This window comes from Phocoena sinus, chromosome 20 (genome assembly GCF_008692025.1).
Source record: "Phocoena sinus isolate mPhoSin1 chromosome 20, mPhoSin1.pri, whole genome shotgun sequence".
In the NCBI taxonomy this organism is placed as follows: domain Eukaryota; kingdom Metazoa; phylum Chordata; class Mammalia; order Artiodactyla; family Phocoenidae; genus Phocoena; species Phocoena sinus.
Genome location: NC_045782.1, coordinates 42744937 through 42770710, shown reverse-complemented (window position 1 = coordinate 42770710; position 25774 = coordinate 42744937). Strand labels below are relative to the sequence as shown.

The window sequence follows — 25774 nt, the reverse complement described above, 5'->3', positions numbered from 1 at the left end:
CTGTAGTTGTGGCTCACGGGCTTCGTTGCTCCGTGGCACGTGGGATCTTCCTGGACCAGGGCTTGAACCCGTGTCCCCTGCATTGGCAGGAGAATTCTTAACCACTGCGCCACCAGGGAAGCCCCCATTTTATTTTATTTATTTATTTATTTATTTGCGGTACGCAGGCCTCTCACTGTTGTGGCCTCTCCCGTTGCGGGGCACAGGCTCCGGACGCATAGGCTCAGCGGCCATGGCTCACGGGCCTAGCCGCGGGGATCTTCCCAGACCGGGGCACGAACCCGTGTCCCCTGCATCGGCAGGTGGACTCTCAACCACTGCGCCACCAGGGAAGCCCAGAAGCCCCCATTTCAAATGTTAAAGAAATATTTTAGCCAACAGTTATTTATTTAGGCTTCTGTGCCTGGCAGTGCATTGTGTAAAATAAAATATAGAAGACGTTTAAAATGTTTAATTTATTTTTTGATAAGTGATACTTTGACATGGTTCAAAAGTTTGAAGAGAGAAATATTCCCCTCTCACTTCATCTTCCAGCTGCTTGGTTCCCCTCCCTGAAAGCAACCAGTATTATTTAATTGTGACCTCTCCCAGAAACATGTTTTAAGTGTATGCAAGTACATATGTAAGACAGTTTTTTTCTCTCCTTCCTTACACAAATGGAAGCATGTCAAAAACATTGTTTGACCCCTTTTTTTGTTTTTTCACTTAATGTATTTTGGAGATCACTCTCTAGCAGTACATGTAGTAAAGGAAAGACTTCCTCTTTCTTTTTTAAGACTGGATACTCTTCTATTGTCTATTTGATAATAGCAACACAGCTATAATGATAATAATATTAAATATAAAATAGCTAAACTTTAAGAGTTTTACTTATTAGCATACTTAATCCTCTCAACAATACTATTAGATAGGTATGATTGTTCTTCTCACTTTGCAGAGGTGAGTGTTTAAATAACTTGCCCAATGTCACAAAATTCGTAAGTGACGAACAGGACAAGCTATCTAATTTGAGGGACTCAGTGCAAAGTGAAAATGTGGGTCCCTTATTCAAAAAGCAGGGGGAAAGTACCATTAAAGGCACTAAAACATAAAGCTTTTTCCATTCTTTCATGGTCTCTAACTTGTCTCACCATGGTGCTTTTTATTTGCTATTCAATGTCATCTAAGTAAAGAAAAATTTTAAATTTAAATCGTTATTATGAAATTTACCATACTTCTTCATATTGTGCAATGCCAGTTTTAAAGAGCATTTAATTCCTAAGTTGAATCACTGAAATTGGACAATTTGTATTTTGTAACTTGTACTCACACAAGTCTATTTTATTCTTACCAGAACAATGGGAACTCTGGATAAATGAACTCAAATGTTTTGATTTCACTTCTTGATATGTGCACATTCTACCAACACTTTACTTTCAGCTTCCTGATAAGCAAGGAAGGACTGAAAGGAAAAGGAACTCTGGGTTGCCTTGTCGCCTCTTCCTTCTATGTCATCATTTTCAGCATAAGTGATTGGCTAACACGGAGAAGTAACGCAAGTAAGAATGATACGATCTTATCTTGGTCTTCCATGTTTCTTAGAAAACTGTCTTCTTTCTGGTTTCAGAGCAAGTTCTAGCTCAAAAGGAAAGCATGGCCTCTCAATGCTTATTCAGTCATACATGTAACACACTTACCTTGTACAAATTGGACGAATTTCCCACGTATCACGAGTCCACCAGAATTCTGTGCTCATGGAACGTCACAGATGCTATTTACGAATGAGGTGACAAGGAATGGTGACACTCAATTTGTTCATAGCTCCTCTGCTTCAAGAGGCAACAGCAAATCATGAGGCCCTTCTGAGTGTGGGACCCTGTGTGACTGCACAGCTCACATGCCCATGAAGACAGCCCTGGTGACAGAGCAGGATGCAAATCATAATTTATTTAACCACTCCTGTAATGAAGTGCATTTAAATTTTATTCTCTATACAGTGTTTCAAAAACAAACCAATAGCCATGTATACACAGATTATCGAAAGATTTGTAAGTAGAGAAACATTTATTATACTTTTTTCATTTTATTTAATGTGCTCTGATATAATCTTTTTTTTTTTGTGGTACGCGGGCCTCTTACTGTTGTGGCCTCTCCCGTTGTGGAGCACAGGCTCCGGACGCACAGGCTCAGCGGCCATGGCTCACGGGCCTAGCCGCTCCGCGGCATGTGGGATCTTCCCAGACCGGGGCACGAACCTGTGTCCCCTGCATAGGCAGGCGGACTCTCAACCACTGCGCCACCAGGGAAGCCTGATATAATCTTAATTGTATTCTCTGGTTGAGATTCAAGCCTTCTTTCTTGTGAGTAGCTCTATGATAATAATAAACAGCCCCATGTTCCCAGACTTTTTGTAGAATATATAAGATAAATTCTAGAGCATAAAACAGTGCCTGCCACATAGTTGGTGCTAAATAAATATTTGGGGAATGAATGAATAAATCCCTAGGGATGGAATTGCTGAATTAAAGGTTATTTGCATTTATGCATTTTCATTTGCATTTTCATGGCTATTACCTAATTGCCCTCCATAGATGTTGGAACAACTTATATTTTCACCAGTGATGCAAAAAATGGCTATTCCCCTCTCCATTGCCAACACAATGTGTTAGCAAGCGTTATCTTCATGACCTGTTAGTATCTCAGTGGGGTTTTTTTTGTTTTTGGGTTTTCTTGGTCACGCCTCACATGATCTTATTTTCCTGACCAGGGATCGAACCCTCACCCTCGGCAGTGAAATCACGGAGTCCTAACCACTGGACCGCCAGGGAATTCCCTCAGTGGAGTTTTAAATGCACATCTTTTAGTAAAGTTTAGCATCTTTTCATTTGTTTAAGAACCATTCTTATTTTCCTTTTATGTGAAATTCCTGTCGTATCTTTTGTCCATTATTTTCTACAGAGATTTAAAAAAATATTTTCTTTGTGAAATATAACATACATACAGAAAAAATATATACGTTTTGGGGTACATTTTAATAAATAGTTATAGAGCAAATACTTGCGTACCCGTCACTTGATCAAAAGTAGAACACTGCCAGCCCCTAAGAACAACCCCTACTCCCAATCAAACAAAACTCCTTCTGCCCCCGATGGGCTCGCCTGACTTTTATTGTGTTCATTTCCTTCTTTTTCCTTATTTTACCTCCTAACTACGCATCCCTAAAGAATATAGTTTACTTTTGCCTGCTTTTAAACTCTATATAAATGGAATAATACTAGATATATTGTTTTGTATCTTGCTTTCTTTTGTGTTCAATATTACCTTTGCAAAAAGTTATTCATGTTGTTGAATATAACCATCATTTATTAATTTTCACTGTACAAACACATCACAATTTAACCATTTATGCTTGGTAGACATTTGGGATGTTTCCTTTCTGGGTCACTGAGGAACAACACTGCTATGAATATTCTTGTACAGTCATCCTGACACTTGACATTCTGCATTCCCTAATAATATATATGTAGTAGTGGGACTGCTCTGATAGAGTATGTATATCTTAACTTTTACTGGATTATATCAAAGTCGTTTCCAAAGTGGCTGTACCAGTTTACACTCCCACCAGCAGTGTCCAAGGATTGCTGGGCTTTATTTATTGATTTGTAGGAGGTCTTTATATACAGCATTATGGAAATTAGCCCTTTGTAATATGAGTAGCCAGACATTTTTTCCCAAGTTTACAATCCCTTTAAAGAGACACTGATGTTATTCCTGGCCTAGAGGAATGAAAATGTACCTGGAAAAAAATGGAGTATTCTAATTTTGAAGCATTTAAATGAAAAGCAAGAGTTCTGAGCTAACCCTCATAGCACTCAGTTTGCTACTATATATGTCATTAGTATGAACAGTCGTACCAGAAATTTTCATGGAATGCGCTGGAAAGCAGCATGCCAAAGGTAATAATAAAGATAGTTAAAAACTGAGTGTTTAGCCTGTGTCAGGCACTATTTTAAATCCATTATATGTACTAACTAATTTAATCCTCCCAAAACCCCCAGGAGGTAGTTACTATTTTTTGCCCAATTTTACAGATTTATGAAATAAGATACTGAATTGCAGACGTTCTCTAGGGCTGATTTGAGCAATATTAATAAACTCAGAGAAAAGATTCTTTCTTAACTGATAAAGATGTTTTCTTTTTATAATTTGTTTTCTCTCTTGGTAGTGAATGATACCCCATCCTGGGCTCCTCTTCCCCATCTTTTCGGATCTGCAATACACCTCAGAGCTTTCTCTTTTTTCTTTGAAGACAGATAAGGTGTACATATATCTTTCCTCCAACCCTCATTCATCACCCCTGTTCTTAGTGTCACAGAGCCGTCAGACATCTGCAGGCAGGACTGGGAACCAGAGGGTGCTTGGAGCAAGTAGGGAAGGGTAAGAGAGAGACAGAGATGGGGGTGGGGGAAGCAGGGTCACATCCCTATGTGGGTAGGGGAAGAATGATTTCTTTCGAATAAGATTTCTTAACCTGGGGTCCATAGATTAGGAAATCCACGAACTTGGATCAGGAAAAGGTAATATGCCTGTATTTTTGCAAAAGTCTAACAGAAAATTAAAAACAGGATATTAGTATTTCCTTCAATTATGAATGGAGATAACAAACCAAGTAGTATTAGCAGTACCTGTGATCTTGTCACCAATAGAAATCACAGGTATTTTCCTATTATATGACAGTTGTGGATATCTTGAAATATTATTTTTACTCATTTACCACCTCAAAATTATGGTGGTCATTAGGCCCGCCACTAGATCTTATTATTTAATAGATTTAATACAAAGCACATATATTGCTATGTTACACTTTAAAAACTATCTTGAAAATTGTATTTTAATGTAATTGGTTGCCTTTGAATTTCTGTGTATATTTGTCATGCATTTAAAAACCTTCTGAGAAGGGTGCATGTATGAAAAAGTTAAGAACTCTGCTTTTTGAGTATTCTCTTGGCTTTCATTCTTTTTGTTATTTAATTAAAAAGCTTTTAAAAAATTGAAGTATAGTTGATTTACAATGTTGTGTTAGTTTCAGGTGTACAGCAAGTTTTCATTCTTATTGAATGAGCCTTAGAGGGTCCCTGAAGTGAGTCGTAAGACCTGTGAGGTTCTCATAGTTTTATTATTTTATTTTTCCAGAGACCCTTCCTCCCTTAACTTTCATACCTTTTCACTATTCTGTTCTTCTTGTCTCACCGACCCTCTTTCTGTTTCTTTTCACGCTCCTGACCTTACTGTGGGTGTCTTTTTCCATTTCTATGGGGGAGTTTATCTTTTAGCATGTCACTGATCACCATATTTAGGTGGAGAATTCCAAATCTCCCGTAGTCCGCCCTCTCCCAAGGTTCCTAACTCCACTTGCCTCTGGGACACCTCTACTTGGTTTACTACCGGTATCTGGAACTGAACATATTAAAAACTAAAATTCCTCTCTAAATCTGCATGTTGTCCCACTTTGCCTGGACGACCATCTTATCTGTCCCCCTGGTTTTGCAACCTTAGAATTATTTTAAAATTTAAGCTAATTAAATTCAAAAAATGGGAATCTTTGTGAATGGTACTAAAATCAAAAGATACAAAAGGATATACAGTGAAATGTAAGTCTTCCTCCCACCTGGTCGCCTCAGCTCCCCTCCTGTTTTCAGCTCTTAGAGTAATTTTTGATTCTTTCTTATTTTGGCTATATCTCAAGTCCTTCCTTGCCTGTGAGATGTGTGCCCTTCCCTCTCCAGGCCCTAGTGACCTTATATCTGGTTGACTTTATATATAAGTATTTGTATGTGTATATTTTATATACCTATATAAAATCTCCCTCTGTGGCCTTCCGGCCTCGAGTTTTCATCACATCGCTTCCTGGATGAAGAACCTACAAGGGTGAGGGGCCGGGGTTGGGGGTGATGGGTAAGAGGATCTCAAGGGGACTTAGGTAGGGGGTTCGGAGTGGCAGACTGGTGGGAAGCTCTGCCAGGATTCCTATTTCTGTTCCTTCCACCTGAGGCCCCTTTCCAGTCCTCTCATCCAAATGTCTCTCATTTCCAAGCGCAGAGACAGAGACAGAGAGATACCCAGAGACAGAGACGCCGAGGCACCAGCATCCCTCTCCGCTTCTGTCCCGCCCCACCGCTCTGACGGACATCCTCCACCAGCCAATGGCGCTCCCGATGTTCCCCGGAAGGGCCAATGAGAGACATAGGAGGGCGGAAGATTCCCCGCCCCCACTTCTAGGCTTGGTTGAGCCGTGCAGGTAGGTCCGGGGCCGGGGGAGACGCCGTTGGCACTGGTGCCCGAGGGGTGGGGGCACGAGTCGGTAGGGGTGATGGTGGAGAAGGGTAGGAGGCCCCGACCGCGGGAACCCGGGGGGGCGGCCCGGCCAGGAGGCGGGGGGCCGACGGGCCCGGGGAGCGGGCGCCGCCGAGGGCCCTGGAAAGCGGCTGGGCTGGGGGAGCGGGGACGCGTGTGTGGGGCACAGGGACCCCCGCCCCGCGCCCACCCGCAGGCCTGGGCCCCAGGTTGCGGGCAGAGGGGCTGGGGCCCTGTTGCTCTGGGGGCGGGCTGGGCCGGGCCCGGGGCCGGGGGCGCCGAGCAGAGCCCGGGGCGCCAGGCCGAGCCGAGGTGGGACGGACCGAGCGGAGAGGAAGGGAAGCTGCATCCCTCGGGCCGCCTCCTCCTGAAGCGAGCCGGGGCAACGGCCGCAGGCGCCCCTGCCATGAGCCCACTCTCCCTTTCGCCCCCTCCCTAACAATGGGTTTGGGGCAGAAGGAGTCGACCCACTGTGGGAAAGGGTGTAGGTTTGGGACTGGGGTCCAGGGTGGGGGGAGGGGTGGGAACTCGGGCTCTCCCCTTTCTCATCGCCCCTTGGCTTTTGCGGTGGGGATCATGGAGGGGCTCTTAAGCCCTCCCGAGACTTGGGTCAAGAGTCAAACTCCCCCCTACCTTACCCCCCCCCCCAAAAAAAATCCGACGAGCGGTAAGGAAAGTGATGCCAAGTCTTCGAAGCCGAAGTGACAAACGCATAGGAAGAACAAATCCACTCCAGAGGTTTTTATTTTTAATTTTTCTTAAAAATGAGGGTACTGTATATTCTTCGAATTTTTTGAAATTTATTTTACAGAGGTGGGTGCTGTTATTTTTGTCCCTACTCGGGCAAGCCTCCATTTTAAGAGAAGCAGTAACTGGTTAAGCTGGAATTTTCATTCAGGCCTAGGACGTGGGCAAGGATCCTACAAGAGGTCGTTTAATCCATCCTCCTACCTTCAGACAAACTTGCCTCCCTCCCATCCTCAAAATTAAGTTGTTTGGTTTGCTTTTAAAGATCTCTAGGAAAGAAAAGTCTTTTATTTGTTTGTAGCACTTTAGTCAAGAATGGATTTTACTTTTCATGTAGAATGGGCTCTGCAACTTAAACTCAAGAAAATTTAGGACAATCGGAATGATCAGAGAGGTTTTAATTTATTAAATAAAACTAAACGTGGCAAGGGGCTTTTTTAGGTGATCAGTTAACAAATCATTTTTTAATAGTGTTTATGAAGTACCCTGGATAATCATTTTTCTATCTGGGAAAAATGGTTTTGGCTTTCTAATTATTTGATAAGCAATTTTATATTACCTAAAATATGTGTTATACGTTTAATCCAATTTTATGGAAAAATATATTTCTACATACATATGGAGATACCTATACCACACACATTTGTCCTTTTCCAAAGGGGATGGTATTTTCTACATCTTTATAAGATGGTGAGGCAAACAGTACTTCAAATCTCTGTCCAGATAGCTTAAACTATTTGTTTATTCATTTTAATTTGCTTATTCTTGATTATTTTTAGTCTAAATGAAATTCCTCTCTTTCAGATACCTTCTTGAAACAAAAGATTTTCTTACCTGCTCGTACTTGGTGACTGGGGGATTACTAAGACTACCTTCCTGCTCATTTCTGAGTATTGTCTGAACTATTCCTGACACTATGAATGCTATTTGGATGCTTCTTAAGGTAAGATGTATTTTGTTTTTTTTTAATTAAAGGCCTCATATTATTTCTTTTTCTTTACCATTGAGGATTTTCTAGTTCTTGAATTTGCAGTTCTTCAACCCTCTTACCCGACATTCCTTTCCCCTCAAAAAAACTGTTGTGTTTGCTTCCTAGGACTGATTAGTTACTCCTTACTTTGTGTTGCTACTGTTCTTAATTATTGGTGTTAAAATATTAATGAAGTTCTCAAATTAATTTCCATGAAAATGATGTGTTTATTTTTTAACTTTAAATTATGACAACCCACATAGTTGTAAAATTCTGTTCCAATCTCAGTAGGATGGATTGGCAATTCAGACAGCCAGGTCCACTTTCAAACAGGTACTTTAGTGTCATAGGTGCTGGGGTGTGTCCCACTCTTGCAAATCTGTAGCTGATTCATGTGTTACAAAAGATGTGTCACTAGCCATTTATTTACTCTGAAACTTCATTTAGTATGTTAGAACATTCTAAGACCTGTTAGTTTATGTGTATATCTCTGTTGGAGAGTTCTCCTGCTATTCCCTGGTCGTTTGCATGCGAATTCACACCATTTTTCTCAACAGGTAGCACTCTGTGCCATGTTTCATCTCACAAGATGCACCTCTTTGGGGGCAATGTGGGCAGATGATCTTTACATGAAAAAGCTCTCAGTGATGTGGTGGTTCTCCAGTCTCTTGGCTACTTCAAGTTCTTGTACATATATGTCTCCATTAGGACTAAGCAGAGGACAAAGCTTCAGATACACGTAGGGAGGAAAATGGGAGGAAGGATGGGGAAGGATAAGGAGTGATGGAAGCCCCCCACCAGCTTCCTGGGGTGGCACAGGTTGCTTCCTTCAGAGCTAAATACTAGTGTAGTTAAGATTGTTGTCTGGTAATCTGTCCTGTGGAATTCCAAATTAATGCAGTGAATAAATCAGATATTAATGCAGTCTGTGTAAACTAAATATTTGGATTGTGGGAAATCTTTAGGTAAATGTAGACTGAGTTCTCATCTTCATTTATGTTCCAGCTGCTATTGTTGGATGAGGAGTGCTTATATTAGTATAAAGGAAGCCAGAGAAACACAGTTTTTCTAGCCAGTCTCCCTGTAGAGTTGGAGGGAAACCCAGCCAGAAGTCCTGAACCTGTAGGAACTGGAGGGCCTTGTACAAGAATATTTCTCTTTGGTATTTAGTGTTTAGTGCCACGACCTGGCGGCATTTGTTGTCTTTAGGAAGCAGGCAAGGGGATATCCACAGGTTCTAGTTCCGTAGAAACCCAAGGAACTGGGGATCAATATATTAGATTTTCATTTTACAGTTTTAACTAATGGATTAGATACATAGAGGGCTGCTTTTTAAGATCTATATATCTATATAGATATAGATATCTATATATCTATATATGACATTTTACCTCTAAATCTCTGAACCTGGGCAAGTTCTACACTAACCCTTGAAGTTGCACCAAAGCCCTCTGGAATGACAGGAATACAGAGTGAAGTCAGTACTCCATACTGTGTGTTACCACCTGTTAACTACTTAAGAATTTAGTTATGTGACTGCCTTAATTTCACCCTTTGATCAATGGAAGACCTCTTCTGAGTCTAAACAAATTTTTTATTTGCTAACATTTTCCTCCTCCTTTTTTGACTTAAAAAAAACCTTAAAAACTGTAGTGTTTGATCTGGGCAGGGGAAAAAGGCACTTTTTGGGGGGGGATGGGAAAAGGATAGCATTGAATTTGCAGGATGGAAAATAAGAGCGGGAACCTTTTTCTCTTTTTCATTTGTGAATACCTTTAAAATGTTTCTGAGATGTGTTTTCAGATTGCAACTGCTTATTTTTAAATAAAAAAAGTTAGGCTAATTAAAATGTATACTTTGGAGCCAAAATATTTATTTTCTATAGTTCTTACACTTTGTTTCTGATTATCTTATTTCAGAATGAACTCTAGTTCTATAAGGCATTACTTAAATGTTAGACCTCAGTATGTGCTTATTTCTTTTCCCAGGCTTATAGAAAATAGTGCCAATACTCACCCTTTTCAAGAATCAAAGTACAAAAAGAAACATAAATAACAAAGGAAAATTAACTCCAAACAAAAACTCCTCAATTTAAGGCACTCTTTATAAAAAAAAGAAAAAAAGAAAAAATTATTTATTTCGGTTGCGCCGGGTCCTAGTTGTGGCCCTTGGACTCTTAGTTGCGGCATGCATGCAGGATCTAGTTCCCTGACCAGGGATCGAACCTGGGCCCCCTGTGTTGGGAGTGAGGAGTCTTATCCACTGGACCAGCAGGGAAGTCCCTAAGGCACTCTTGTTAATTAGTTCCCATGGAGTTATTTATCCTTTTCTCTATATCAGGGGTCTGCAGCTTTTTTGTTGCTAGCCATGACTAAGCATTATCAGTGATGTTTGGTGTTTTTATGTACAGTTGTTGGGGTTAGGGTATGTGTGAGATGGGAGGAGAACAGGGAGGAGGAGGAGGAGAATTGGGCGAGTTGGAGAAAAGATCAAAGTGAAGATAGATGGAGAGAAGAGATACAAGGTCTTTGGTGTGTGATATGGTGCCACCATCAGTTGTCTCAGGTAGCTCTCAGGGACTGCTGGTTGCCTGTGTGCTAGTGCCTTGTGTGCTAGACTGAACTATGATGAAAGCAAGTAAAAAGTATTCTTGACAAACAAAAGGACGTAATTAAAATATGATTCAATAGGATATGGAAAGATCTCCAAGATAAATGGTTAGGCGATAAAAGCAAGATGCAAAGTGTGTATGATATGTTACCCTTTGTGTTTTTCGAAAAAAAAGAAGGGAGAAAAGAAAATTTGGCTTGTTGTGTATGCATAAAAAAACACTTCAGAAGAATAAACAAGAAAATGGTGACATCGGTTATCTGTTAAGTCTAGAAACTGGGCAGGTAGAGGACAGAGTGGGAAGGAGACTTATCGCTGTATTGTATTTTTTTCACACTTTCCGATGTTTGTATCAAAATCAAAAAATACAAAAAATTTTTAAAAAACTTTCAGTCCTTACATCTTTTCTTCTGTGTCTGGAAGTCAGAGAAATGTCAGGGGGCCACAAATGAGAGGGCAGATAGCTCTTGAACAGTGGTTGAAGGGATGCATATACAAAGGGTACTGTAATCTAGGGCACATTTTCTCCTGGGATCTTGAAGAATTTCAAATTTATAGGTTTATATTTCTAGTATTGAATTGCAAGGTCAGGCATTAAAAACTTTCACTTGGTCCTAAAGTGTTAGTAAAAAAAAGATTTTCATTGTTTATTCCCTCCAGTTGGCAATTAGATACACTATCACATTCTTGGTTATGTGATGTGGGGCAATTTTAAGAAATTTTAAAATCTCTCGGAGGTTCAGGGTCCTCCTTTGTACTGGAAATGAAATTAACATTTACTTCAGAGGATCTTTGTGTATATTATATCTGCAATTTGGCTTAGTGAATTACTACTGTTATTAAAATAATGACTAAACATAATTATATGTTTAGTAATTATTACAGCTAGTGGTCATAGTGGGGGGCTCTGCCTGATGTTGCGCAAGTGTGTCATCCTTTTAGAGACTTGGTGTCCTCATCTGTGAAAAGTGTATAATTGTAGTACCTAGACCCTAGGGTAGATTTTGTAAGGACTAAATGAGTTTGTTGATGCGAAATGCTTAGAATAACACTTGGTATGTGCTCGATAAACACAAGCTGCTAATTTTCTTCATGACATCTGTTTGCTAGGGCTGCCATAACAAAGTTCCACAAACTAAGTGGCTTAAACAACAGCAATGTATCGTCTCTCAGTTCTGGAGACTAGAAGTCTGAGGGCAGGGGCATGCTCCATCTGAAGGTGCTGGGGCAGGATCTCTTCCAGGTCTCTCCTCTAGCATCTGGTAGGTCCTTGGCTTGTGGCAGCATAACTCCAGTCTGTACACAGAGTTCTCTCTGTGTATGTGTCTTTTTTGTTCAAAAATTCTCCTTTTTAAAAGGACAGCAGTCATACAGGATTAGGTCCCATCCTAATGAGCTCATTTTAACTTGATTACCTCTGTAAAGACTCTTTCTCCAACTAAGGTCACATTCTGAGGCACTAGGGGTTATATCTTCTTCGTGGGGGACAAAATTCAACCCATGACAACATCCATTAGCCTCGTCAGCCCTGTAGACTGATGTTACTCATCATGGGTAGCAGACCGTCAACACCTACACATAGGAAATGAAAATTTTGGTGCAAATTGGTCACGTGATTTAAAGAAGTAGATTATTTCTTTAGGTGTCTCATACATTTGTCTTTTTAATTTTTTTAATTAATTAATTTTTATTGAAGTATAGTTGATTTACAATGGTGTGTTAGTTTCTGGTGTACAGCAAAGTGATATATAACTGAATCACTTTTCTTTTTTTTTTTTTGCGGTAAGCGGGCCTCTCACTGTTGTGGCCTCTCCCATTGTGGAGCACAGGCTCCGGACGCGCAGGCCCAGTGGCCACGGCTCATGGGCCCAGCCGCTCCGCGGCACGCGGGATCCTCCCAGACCGGGGCACGAACCCGCGTCCCCTGCATCAGCAGGTGGACTACCAACCATTGTACCACCAGGGAAGCCCCTGAATCACTTTTTCAGATGCTTTTGCATTATTGTTTATTACAAGATATTGACTATAGTTCCCTGTGCTATACAGTAGGACCTTGTTTATCTCATTTGTCTTTAATATATAGATTTTGTTATTGAAGCTTTAGATTTATATAAAATTGAAACTTTAGAAGGCGGTAATATTCTTTTTCTTTTAGCTATCAGTAAAATTCTGATTTGAAAAATTAAGGTCAAGATTACAGTCTGTTCTCCATGTCTCATCCTTTGTGGAAATTGATGAAACCTTGGGATTTCCTTACTGTGTAAGAATTAAGCCCAGGTATCTCTCTCGAGGGGTTTGGGAGCTAAGGATACTCAGTAATGTGGAATTAACACCTTCTCTGTGTGAATAAAGAGATGTTTTATGTTCAATTAGATGCCATACTTGAAGAAGCCGGCATGGTTATACTCCAGCATTTAGCTTCTTTGGGGGGTTGACAGTATGGGTCATTCAAGAAATAGGACCTTGAGGAAGTTCCTTCTCTGGCCTGACTGATTTGGCCCGCCCTCTGCCTCCATTCCCCTCCTATTTGCCTTTAGGGTAAAGTTCAACCTTTTTGATGGATCTTATAGACTCCTGATAATCTGGCTGCTGCTGACCTTTTTGTTTTGTTTTAAAATCTTACCTTTCTCAACTGGCCTGTATGTACCTTTGTTTGATGGTTTCCTCTCCTGAAACTAGTGTTACAACTTCAAAAGTTTACTTAGGTGAAAATTTTTCTAAAAGGTATTACATGCTTTTCTGCTTCTTTAAGAAAGCACTCTGGGGAATTCCCTGGTGGTCCAGTGGTTAGGATTCCTTGCTGTCACTGCAGAGGGCCTGGGTTCGATCCCTGGTTGGGGAACTAAGATCCCACAAGCCACGCGGCCAAATTAAAAAAAAAAAAAAGTGCTCTGAACAAAATTTCATTTTTTAGTAATAATTCAAAATTACGGAAGATCTACACTATGCCCACCACTTATTGTACTGTGCTGAAGTGTAATGTGCCTTTGGAGGCCGTAAAATAAACTGTATTCATGGAGTAGCGTGCACGTATTACATACTCTCGGGCTAGTCTTCATTTTCTTTAGTCTGTGATTATCTGCTTTCCTGATCTCCTACCTTAGTATCTGGCTGTTACTGGCCTTGTTCCAGCCTCCAGAAACTCTCCCCTCTATTTTAATGCCTTCTTTCTGTGGTAGGTTAGGATATCAGCAAATTAAGCTTATATAAATTATTTGCCAAGGAAGAGTAAATAGATCTTTAACGATGGCTGGAGGGACTTTTCTATGGATAAGATAACGTGAAGATGACAGCTTTTTGACAGTCTGATGCAAAATGATGTGGTTTTGCCTGTGTGCATGTTATGGAGAGGAAGGGTCCATTGCTTTCATCCGATTTTTACAGTGGTCTGGGACTGCTTTAGATAAATATGTGTTATGAAATTGCTTTGTTAGTTGTCATCAGAGGCTAGTTCCCAAATTCCTTCTCCTGTCTCCCTATCCTGAAGTGAAGGAGTTCATGATATTGGATAACTGTTTGGACTGTGGGCCGAGAGGCCATTTGACTAGGCCAGAGAGAGTGCTGACCAGGCTGAGGCAGAGCTGGGGAGAGAAGTCAAGCCATGAGCGGGAGAGCAGCTCTGGGCATTGTTGTCTGGTTTGCTCCAGAGGACAGTGGGAGTAGCCATAGTAAGTTCTGGAAGCTCAGAGAGTATATTCACGTACTTGACTTGAAGAAATGGAAAAATATTATCTTTTAAAAAAATTATCTTTCTATTCTGGACAGTCTAGTGATTTTAGTTTTTGCTAGATTTTTTTCTTGCTTAGAAATCATCTTGTGAAATGTTTGCAACCTAGATCAGAATTTAATGAGACAGCTAGATAAGAGTGAAAACAGGAGTAAAAGAATCAAATAAAGAATATAAATTAATGTTACAATTCTAAAAGCATCTTAAAAAAAATTATTTATTTGGTTGCACCGGGTCTTAGCTGCTGCAGGCGGGCTCCTTAGGTGCGGCAGGCGGGCTTCTTAGTTGCGGATTGTGGGTTCCTTAGTTGCGGCTTGCCAGCTCCTTGTTTGTGGCACACGGGCTCCTTAGTTGTGGCATGCACGTGGGATCTAGTTCCCTGACCAGGGATCGAACCTGGGCCCCCTCCTGCATCGGGAGCGCAGAGTCTTATCTACTGTGCCACCAGGGAAGTTCCTTTAAAAGCATCTGACTGTGGGGGCTTCTTCAGAAGTGGAACATCTGCCTTGCTTACAAAGAAAACCTCTTTCCCCCAGTGACTTTGCCTCTTCGGTCATAGGGCACAGAGCCTGTCAGGGAAGGGACTCTTCTTGGGCCCAACACTGTCCCTGTATTTGTTTCTTCTTATACTAGGCCACTTCTCTGGTCTCTTGAGCTGTTTTCTTCCTCCATGTAGGGACCTCTGGCTGTCATTTGTACCTTTTCCCAACCCATTTTCACCCTCCCATTCCCTGTTGGCTCTTGTCCCTCAGCTTATAAACACACTCAAGTCTCTCACTTTACGAACGCAAAACCCTTGAACTGCGACCACTGGTCCCTTTGCCAATGAAGTATTTGTGTAGCTTCTTCCTATGTGTTCCACTGTACCTGCCCTTACAGAGTCATCCCTTTCTGCACTTATCTTCTGAGGCCTCCTTGTGGTCTTTGACACCGTGGACCATTCTCCCCGGCTGTGGTGGTAGTGGTCCCTCCTGGCTTCCTGTCGTCATTTCTGAAAGGCACTGTAGAGTTGTGATATAGAACATGGACTCTGCAGTGAGTCTCCTAGATTCAGATTTCAGCTCTGCACTTACTGTGTGCCTCTCTGTGCCTCAGTTACCTCACCTGAAAAATGAGAAAAATGATATTAAAAATAATGGCACTTAACATTACAGGACTGTCATGAGGAGGAAATGAATTAATACATGAAAAGCATATAGATGAGTGCCTGGCACACAGTACAGTACAGATGATCTGAGTGCTGGCTCTTTCCGGCATCGCTGTCATCTCTGGCTGTTCTTTCTCAGTTTTCTTTGCAGACATTTTTTCTCTTTCAGTCAGTGTTTGCCTTGCCTTGGCCTTCTCTCCTCCCAGCCTATGTAGTTCCTGAGTAACATCTTACATAAGTTTGTGTCTCACTCTGTATGAGTCCCACATCCATATACTGATGATCTGCAAATGTGTTTTTCCCAGCGCTAAATGGTCTCCTCATATGACCATATGTTTCCTCCCCGTGGCTTACCTGGCTTTCGAGGTGAAGTTCAAACACTTGCCAAGCGCACAGGCCCTTGGCCCAGATCACTTCCTCTGCTCCTTCCTGAGCTGTCCGCGCTCAGCAGCGTTAAGCTGCTGTTTGTAGTTCCTTCTGTACACCTTGTTGCTCCTTTGCCCCTGGGCCTTCACACAAGCAGTTGCCACTGTTTAAAGTGACCTCCTGCCCTGTTCTAGAAACATACTTGTCCTAGTTCTTTAATAACAGTGAGGTGTAGTAACAGCAGTAACTAACATGGAGAGCTTCCTACATACCCAGGCTTTGCCTTTGTGTGTGCATCCCTAGCACTTCTGTTGTACAGTGATTGCAGGTTTGCTTCTCCACGCAGCTAGTCTCCAAGTTCTTTGAGAGTAGGGGCTGTGTCCTGTCTTTCATCATCACTGCTTGCAAAGTGATGACATGTAGTAAATGTGTGTTGAATGAATGAATGGTCTGAGCACTGCACTGCCCAACCTGTGAAGTGCATCTTTAAGAGGGTATCAGTGGGAAAGCTGAGTTAGTTACATCCATTCGCCAATCCTGGCCCTTACCCTTTGGAACTATAGGACCCAATCTGTTTAGTGTGAGCAGCTTTGTAGCTTTGGAATAAGGGTTACAAAGAGGGTTTTGTTTTTAAATCGTTCATTGAATGATGAAGGGTGCATAGGTGTTTTTGTTGTCTTATTTTTGCTTTTAAAAAAGAGAACCAGTGTGCTGACAACCAGGGTCATCTGGCAACTAGAATGTTTTTACATTGTTGGAATAAAGTATAGGAACTTCCCTGGTGGTCCAGTGGTTAGGACTTGGGCACTTTCATTGCTGTGGCCCTGGGTTCAATCCCTGGTCAGGGAACTAAGATACTGAAAGTACCCACGTGGTGCGGCCATAAAAAAAATAACAGTAGTAAAAATATAGAGAAATGAATTTTATGCTTGTAATGTTCCATCCAGGTAGTAATTTGGCAGTGAACTGATTATAATTTAAACATTTTTTGTGACACTAATCATTAAACATTAGTGATCAGGTGTCCCCTTTCTCCATTCCCATCACAGCTCTGTTAAATATGGGTTTAGATACATAATGTTTTATCTTTTATCACCGTGTATAAATTGCGTTCGTAGCAACAGCCCAGGAAATGGCAAGCTTTTAAGTGCTACGTGGTACTTTAATCTAGGTCTTGACCATGGTAGTAATTTTTTGGCCAGCAGGGGGAGCCGAAGTCACTGATATGTGACTCCATCTCAGCTGGTTTTCAGTTTGTCAAGGCCCAAAGAAAGTAAAAATGCCTTACTGACAAAGGTCATGATCAGAGTTCACAAAGAAGAAACACAAATGACCAAGAAGCATATAAGAAACATTTTTATTCTGATAAGTAATCAAAGGAATTCAGATTAAAATGTTATACTACTTTTTTTTAACCTATCAAATTGGCAAGTGAACTGTATGGTCAAAGGTAGTGAGGGGGCAGTCTCTAAAACTGCTAGTGGACGTGTGCACTGGGCCCAATTTTTCTGGAAGGTATTTTGGCAACATATATCAAAAAACCTTAAACTGGGCTTCCCTGGTGGCGCAGTGGTTGAGAGTCCGCCTGCCAATGCAGGGGACGCGGGTTCGTGCCCCGATCCGGGAAGATCCCACATGCCGCAGAGCGGCTAGGCCCGTGAGCCATGGCTGCTAAGCCTGCGCGTCTGGAGCCTGTGCTCCACAACGAGAGAGGCCACAACAGTGAGAGGCCTGCGTACCGCAAAAAAAAAAAACAACAAAAAAACCTTAAACTGTCTTTTAACTAAGTGATTCCACTTCTAGGAATTTATCTTAAGGGGGAAAATATAGAGATATATAGAAAGATTTGTGAACAAAGATATTCATTGTAGCATTATTTATACAAGTGAGAATTGGGAATAAACTTGAATGAGCAGTGAGATTAATGGGTAAATTATGGAGTATTTAAGGGTGAATTATTATACAGCCATAAAACTTTTTTTTTTTTTTTTTGCTGTACGTGGGCCTCTCACTGTTGTGGCCTCTCCCGTTGCGGAGCACAGGCTCCGGACGCGCAGGCTCAGCGGCCATGGCTCATGGGCCTAGCCGCTCCGCGGCATGTGGGATCTTCCCGGACCGGGGCACAAACCCTTGTCCCCTGCATCGGCAGGCAGACTCTTAACCACTGCGCCACCAGGGAAGCCCATAAAACTATTTTTTTTTTTTTTTTTAATAAATTTATTTATTTATTTATTTATTTATTTATGGCTGTGTTGGGTCTTCGTTTCTACGCGAGGGCTTTCTCTAGTTGCGGCAAGCGGGGGCCACTCTTCATCGCGGTGCGCGGGCCTCTCACTATCGCGGCCTCTCTTGTTGTGGAGCACAGGCTCCAGACGCGCAGGCTCAGTAGTTGTGGCTCACGGGCCTAGTTGCTCCGTGGCATGTGGGATCTTCCCAGACTAGGGCTCGAACCTGTGTCCCCTGCATTGGCAGGCAGACTCTCAACCACTGCGCCACCAGGGAAGCCCCATAAAACTATTTTTAAAGAACTTTTAATGTCTTAGAATGTTGAGTATATGATAAATGAAAAATTCAGGATATAGAGATATATAAGGATTCTAAATATATAAAAGATAAAGAAGGTACACACACACACACACACACATACACACACACACACACACACACATATATATATATATATATATATATAAAACACACATGGAGCAATGCAAGAATTAGGGACACTGACCTCTGTGCAGTAGAAAATCCACATATAACTTTACAGTAGGCCCTTTGTATCTGCAGTTCCATATCCAGGGATTCAATTGAGCATTGCGTAGTATGTATTGATTGGAAAAAATCCGAGTATAAGTGGACCAGTTCAAACCTGTGTTGTTCAAGGGTCAACTGTACATACATAAATAAAGGACTGAAAAGAACTATAGGGCTTCCCTGGTGGCGCAGTGGTTAAGAATCCGCCTGCCAATGCAGGGGACATGGGTTCGAGCCCTGGTCCAGGAGGATCCCATATGCCGCGGAGCAACTAAGCCCATGCGCCATAACTACTGACCAGTGCTCTAGAGCCTGCAAGCCACAACTATTGAGCCCGCGAGCCTAGAGCCCGTGCTCTGCAACAAGAGAAACCACTGCTCCCCGCAACTAGAGAAAACCTGCGCGCAGCAACAAAGACCCAATGCAGCCAAAAATAAAGAAAAAGAAAAATAAATAAATTTTTAAAATTATAATAAAAATAAAAAGAACTATACCAGCAAGCCTTACTGAGTCTGTTAGGGGGCTGTCAGCCAATTGTCATGTCTCAGTTGGCCCCAAGGAATGTTTTGATGTCAGACAATTATCTTATAAGCTGTTAACCTCAGAAACTTAAGGCCTCACCTCAGATGTCACTTCTGTCCTGTAGGAGCCCAGAATGGACTTAATATACATAAATTTGTATACTTCTTGAGTATTCTTAACCCTAAGTACTGCTTGGTGATAACACGTTCTACAACTTTCTTTTTATCTTTTGTGGAAAAAAAGATCTACCTTTTCAAGTTTAAAAGCTTAAGGTATTGTACCAAGATTTGGTGAATAAATTAGTATTTACCATATTGATACATTTTCTGATTTTGATCATAGTGCCCCTTGGCTTTCATGTTTCTCAGTTGAAGATGATTGATTTTAAAATGTAATCTCCAGTTACATCTCCTTCAGCCTCTTAGTTGTTCCATTTACGTATACTTCTCTGGATCTTTGTCAGCATTGCTTTGTCTTTCTGGATTTATGGTAACCAATCATAACTGCATTTCAGATATAGCTAAAATTATGATTTGTTAGAAGGATAGGAAAATATGTTCTGTTCACAGTCTTTTCCTTGTTGGCAGTAGAATTTGCAATCCCTCCCTGCTTTGCATACAAAAATCACATTGTCTTTAGGTAACATTCTGTAATTATTCAAAAATTTCTTTTTTAACTAGAAGGCATGCATCCTTTAGGTACAACTTAGATTTTTTTTCCTGTAAATGCTTTACTTTTCATTTTTCCATGCTGCATGCTGTTAATACCTGCTGTTTTCGTGCCTGCAGTACTTTAGGCGCTTGTATCTCAGCGGGCTCTTAGAGATAATTCAGAGTAAGAATCACCCTTTCAGTTAGGTCTGGTCTGGTGCTTAGAAAGCTTGACCTTATGTTAGTTGAAATGTGTCCCTCTGCAGTTTCCACTTTGGGCCTAATTTTGTCTACACGGGAACTGCCTGGAGCAACTCTAGTTTCTCTTCTGCTGGACAGCCCTGCAGATATTTAGATACCTTTCATGCTTGCAAAGTATTCTCTGAACTGAAAATACATCCTAGTTTTTGCAAATGTTTCTCATTTGATATACTTAAAAGTTTTTTCCACCTCTCAGTTCCCTTGTTTTTCCAACTTAGTGCAATATTTCACTGTCAGGAAGCTCATCATTCCATCTGCAAGATGGGGAATTCTCTGTATACCTTTCATATAATTTATGAAAATGTTAAATATAGCATTTCTAAAACATTACCTAAGATCAGTCGTCTACTTATACTTCCCGGGGAAGTACCTCAGCGTCCGTCCACCCATAGTTTTCTATGCGTCACGTCCTGTGTAAACCTGCCCCCTTTGCGCAGTACACGGTGTGTCAGTCTCATAAACCACACCCCATCCACGGGAAAGAGTCTCAACTCTGTGGCCACTCAGGCTTTTTAAAAATAACCTTTTATTTAGACTCTTACCAAGACTTTTATAAAAGCCTAAATAAGTTATATACTTTCTCCTCAGAGAATTTGGGTAGACTGGTGTGGTGTGATTTCTTCTTTGAGAAGCCATGTTTGTCTTTTCCTCAGAAGGTTATTTATGCTGATATGTCTTCTGATCTCATCCTCTAGTAGAGGCTTGCCAGTTTGACCGATTTGAAGCTCACAGCCAGAGCCTTTCTCTTGAGTAGATGGGAGTTATATTGATGGCATGTTTTTGTTCATTTTTGTTCAGCAAATATTTATTGAGTGCCAAAATATGCCAGGAGTTGAGCAAGGGGCTGGGTAAATGTTGTTGATAAAGGAAAGAGATCTGGATTCCGTCCTCTTATGTCTTATTGGAGGTCACTTCTCTCAGATGACTGTCAGTAGGTTCTTCCTTGCAATTTTATAATTTTATAAATAAATTCTTCTAAAATGCGAGTACTTTGGGACTTCATGACTACCTAGCATCTGATATATTAGTTTGGAAGCATCTTGTTTGTTTAATGATGAATTTGAGTCACTGTCAGTGATTCATATGCTTTCAAGTAGAAATAGATTTCTTCCTCATATCTTCTTCAGTAAGTATTGAAGCAAATTACTTAGGCCTGTCAGTTGTCTTGCTCTTATCACTGTTTATACCCTGTTTATCAAGTGCTCCATCCAGTCTTTATTCAGCATATTTAAACCACCTCTCTGTGGCTTTGCATTTTCTTGCAAGGTTTATTTATTTATCATATAATTAATTAATTAATTAATTAATGGCTGTGTTGGGTCTTCGTTTCTGTGCGAGGACTTTCTCTAGTTGTGGCAAGCCGGGGCCCCTCTTCATCGTGGTGCGTGGGCCTCTCATGTTGCGGAGCACAGGCTCCAGATGCGCAGGCTCAGTAGTTGTGGCTTACGGGCCCAGTTGCTCCGCGGCATGTGGCATCTTCCCAGACCAGGGCTTGAACCCGTGTCCCCTGCATTGGCAGGCAGAGTCTCACCACTGCGCCACCAGGGAAGCCTTATTTATTATATATTTTAAAATATTTATTTATTTATTTTATTTAGGCTGCGCTGCGTCTTAGTTGTGGGATCTTTTAGTTGTGGCGCACGGACTCTTTGGTTGCAGCATGCAGACTCTTAGTTGCAGCATGCATGCGGGATCTAGTTCCCCGACTGGGGTTCAAACCTGGGCCCCCTGCATTGGGAGCTCAGAGTCTTACCCACTGGACCACCAGGGAAGTCCCTCTTGCAAGGCTTTAATTGTTGTTTTGCCTACAGAGGCCTTAGTTCTCCTGATCTGCTATAATTTATGGTATTTTATTGCTTTTCCTCATTTTTATTGTCTATTTTGAGAAAAGTTATTTTCCTTCTCTCTCCCCACCCCTACTCTCCTCCGCTCCCCCCACACTACTTTAAACATTTTGTTAGAGCATCTGACTTTTTTGCTTTCTTACAGTCAAGTATTTTTAAAGTCCATCTCTATGCTTTGTATTACACATTTGCCTTTTAAACATAACTTTAGTTTTATCTAGCCAAAGTCTAGATCTTCCTTCTAAAATTGGGTAACCATATAATACATTTTTAGTTTTTCCTGACTTTACAGAATATTGGTTAAGTGTGTTTCTTATCTCTATTACTAGTGAGTCACATATGTCAGTTTCTGATTATAATTTAGAACCAAGTTCTGTTATATGTGTATGTCTTAGTAGGTACTAATTATTTTTTTTTGAGAAAGCATTTATTGTGTTATTAAAATTTTTGTATCAGTTCCCTTCAAAGAAGTTTTGTAGTGTTGAACACACAGATTCTTGAACCACACATCATTGTTACTATTGTAGTTTTCAGGTTTCTGAATCATTGAGCTTTAGAGTTGAAAAGAAACCTTGGTTTAAGTTAGTCAGGCTGTCTTGTTTTCTACATGAGGAAACTGAGAGCAGTGAAGTCATTTGCCCTAAGTCACATCGCTGCTTGGTGGTAGAACTAGAACTTGAATGCCAGTCTAGCATTCATCACATCAATCTGTTGATTGCTAGGGGATAGTTCATCTGCTAATCACATCTATATTGATTGGACCATGAAACAGAAATAAATTGTTGATTTATAGGGGCAAAAATAAAATGATCGATCTGGCTTGGAAATGAGTTGGCTGATCAGCATATTCTTTCCTGTCGAGCACATGCTTTTCCTCTCAGATCCTGTATTTGTGAACCAGGGCAGTTTTCTTTATACTCCAGGTAGAACTGGGAATGACAAAGCCAAGTTTTTTCTCTTTGAACTACCCTTTTACAGAAGCCTTGCCAACCATCTGTTATGATATTCTTTGGGCAGAGTATAGTATTGCTACTTTTGTTTAAGCTTTTAAAATAATAATACATTCCAATCCTATCTCACTGAAGATAACTCTTCCAGGAATAGGATTTTGTGTTCTTTAAACTCTTCACTGGCTTACTGATGTCCTAGTTTGTATCATTCCTATAGATGACTGATTTTATCTATGACATGTTGTATCTTCCTCATTTCATTCTTACATAAAGTAATTTAGAATAATTTACTTGAGTAAGTTGAATAACTTGAGTTCGACGAGGACCTAACTTTTGCTTATACATACTGCTGGCGATGAGGTTGCAAGTGTAACATGGAAGCATATTAGTGCTCTGAGGTAATCTCTCAAGTGGAGATAAATTGCAGAATTACGGCTTGTCCTCTGATATTTTTACAAGTAGTTTAACATTTTTTTTGCACAGTGAAGTTTAGAAATTAAGTATTATTTTGGCTTCATCTTTTTTTTTTACAGCTTTACTGATATTCATTTCACATATCATAAAATTTACCCGTTTGAAACATACCATTTCTTTTTAGTGTATTCACAGAGTTGTGCATCCATCACCACAAACTAATTTTAGAACATTTTCAACACCCCCAAAAGAAACCCTATATCTATTAGTAGTCACTCTCTATTTCCTTTTGTCCCCTAGGTCTGGCAGCCACTAATCTAGTTTCTGTCTCTATGATTTGTCCTTGCTGGACATTTCATATGAATGGAATCATACAGTATGAGCTGTTCTGTGACTAGCTTCTTTCACTTAGCATGTTTTCAAGGTTCATCTGCGTTGTATCATATATCAGCTTTTCATTCCTTTTATGGCTGAGTAATATTCCATTGTATGGATATACCCCATTGTGAGGGTTCCAGTTTCTCCACATCCTGTCAACACTTGTAATTGTTTATCATTTTGATTATAGCCATGCTAGTGGGTGTGAAGGGGTATCTCATTGTGGTTTTTCATTGTGGTTTTGAATTCATTTTTCTGATAGCAAATGATGATGGGCTCTTTTCATATGCTTATTAGCCATTTGTGTATCTTCAGAGAAATGTCTATTTCTGTCACATTATTTGCCATTTTTAAACTCCATTGTCTTTATTGTTGAGTCCTAAGAGTTCTTTATATATTCTGGATACAAGTCCCTTGTCACACATGAATTTTAAATATTTTCTCTCATTTCATGGGCTGTTTTCACTTTCTTGATGGGGTCCTTTTTTTAAAAAATTAATTAATTAATTTATTTTTGGTTGCGTTGGGTCTTTGTTACTGTGCATGGGCTTTCTCTACTTGTGGTGAGCAGGGGCTACTCTTTGTTGTGGTGCACAGACTTCTCATCGTGGTGGCTTCTCTTGTTGTGGAGCACGGGCTCTAGGCTCATGGGCTTCAGTAGTTGTGGCACGCAGGCTCAGTAGTTGTGGCTTGTGGGCTTAGCTGCTCTGTGGCATGTGGGATCTTCCTGGACCAGGGCTTGAACCTGTGTACCCTGCATTAGCAGGGGGATTCTTAACCACTGCGCCACCAGGAAAGTCCCTTGATGGGGTCCTTTAATGCATAAAATTTTATAATTTTGACGAAGTTCAGTCTACTTATTTTTTCTTGTCATTTGTGCTTTTGGTACCATGTCTAAAAACCATTGTGTAACCCAAGATAATGAAGATTTATTCTTGTTTTCTTCTAGGAATTTTATGGTTTTAACTGTTATATTTAAGTCTATGATACATTTTGAGTTAATTTTTGTGTATGGTGTGAGATAGGGGTCCAGCTTTATTCTACTGCATGTGAATATCCAGTTGCCCCAGGACCTTTTGCTGAAAAGACTTATCCAACCCCACTCCTACCTCACTTGCCTCCCATTGAATTGTCTTGGCACCCTTGTCAAAAGTCAATTGACTGTGAATGTGAGTGTTTGTTTCTGGACTCTTAAACTATATTCCATTGATTTATATGTCTATCCTTATGCCAGTACCACACTATTTTGATTTCTATAGCCTTGAATTAAGTTTTGAAATCAGGAAGTGTGAGTCCTTCAACTTTGCTCTTCCTTTTCAAGATTGTTTTGGATATTCTGGAATTGAATTAATATGTAGATCAATTTAGGAAGTATTGCCATCTTAACAAAGTTACATCTTCTGATCCATGAACATGGGATGCCTTTCCACTTAATTAGGACTTCTTTAACTTCTTGTGACAATTTTTACAGTTTTCAAATCATAAGGTTTATATTTTCTTTGTTAAATTTATTTCTAAGTATTTTATTCTTTTTGATGCTATTATAAATGGAGTTTTCTTAATTTCATTTCAGATTATTTGTTGCTATTGTATCAAAATACAACTGGTATTTATTTGTATAGTGATCTTGAATTCTGTAACATTGATGGATATGTTTATTAGCGCTAATAGTTTATTTGTGGGTTCCTTAGGATTTTTTATATACAAGATTATGTCATGTACAAATTGTAGTAGTTTTACTTGTTCCTTTGTAACCTGAAAGCTTTTAATTTCTTTTTTTTTTTTTTTTTTTGCCTAATTGTCCTGGCTAGAATCTCTAGTACAGTATTTCTTTAAAAATTTTATTTATTCATTTATGTTTGGCTGCATTGGGTCTTCAGTGGGCTTTACTCTAGTTGCAGAGAGTGGGGGCTACTCTTTGTTGCAGTGTGTGGGCTTCTCATTGCAGTGGCTTCTCTTGCTGCAGAGCATGGGCTCTAGGCACACGGGCTTCCATAGTTGTGGCACACGGGCTCAGTAGTTGTGGCTTGCAGCCTCTACAGCACAGGCTCAGTAGTTGTGGAGCATGGGCTTAGTTCCTTCGTAGCATGTGGGATCTTCC

General features: G+C 40.6%; 1 protein-coding gene across 2 annotated transcripts in view; it reads left to right on the top strand.

Annotated features, from left to right (window-relative positions):
- Positions 1-6177: 6177 nt before the first annotated feature.
- Positions 6178-25774, top strand: part of KANSL1 (KAT8 regulatory NSL complex subunit 1) — a 169617-nt gene continuing 150020 nt past the window's right edge. The window contains exons 1-2 of one of the 2 annotated variants that reach the window (XM_032615015.1): positions 6178-6277; positions 7885-8023. The gene's annotated coding sequence lies outside the window, so the exon portion shown is untranslated. Of the gene's footprint in view, positions 6278-6917; positions 7072-7884; positions 8024-25774 lie in introns of those variants that run through there. The other variant, XM_032615016.1, reaches the window with a different exon arrangement.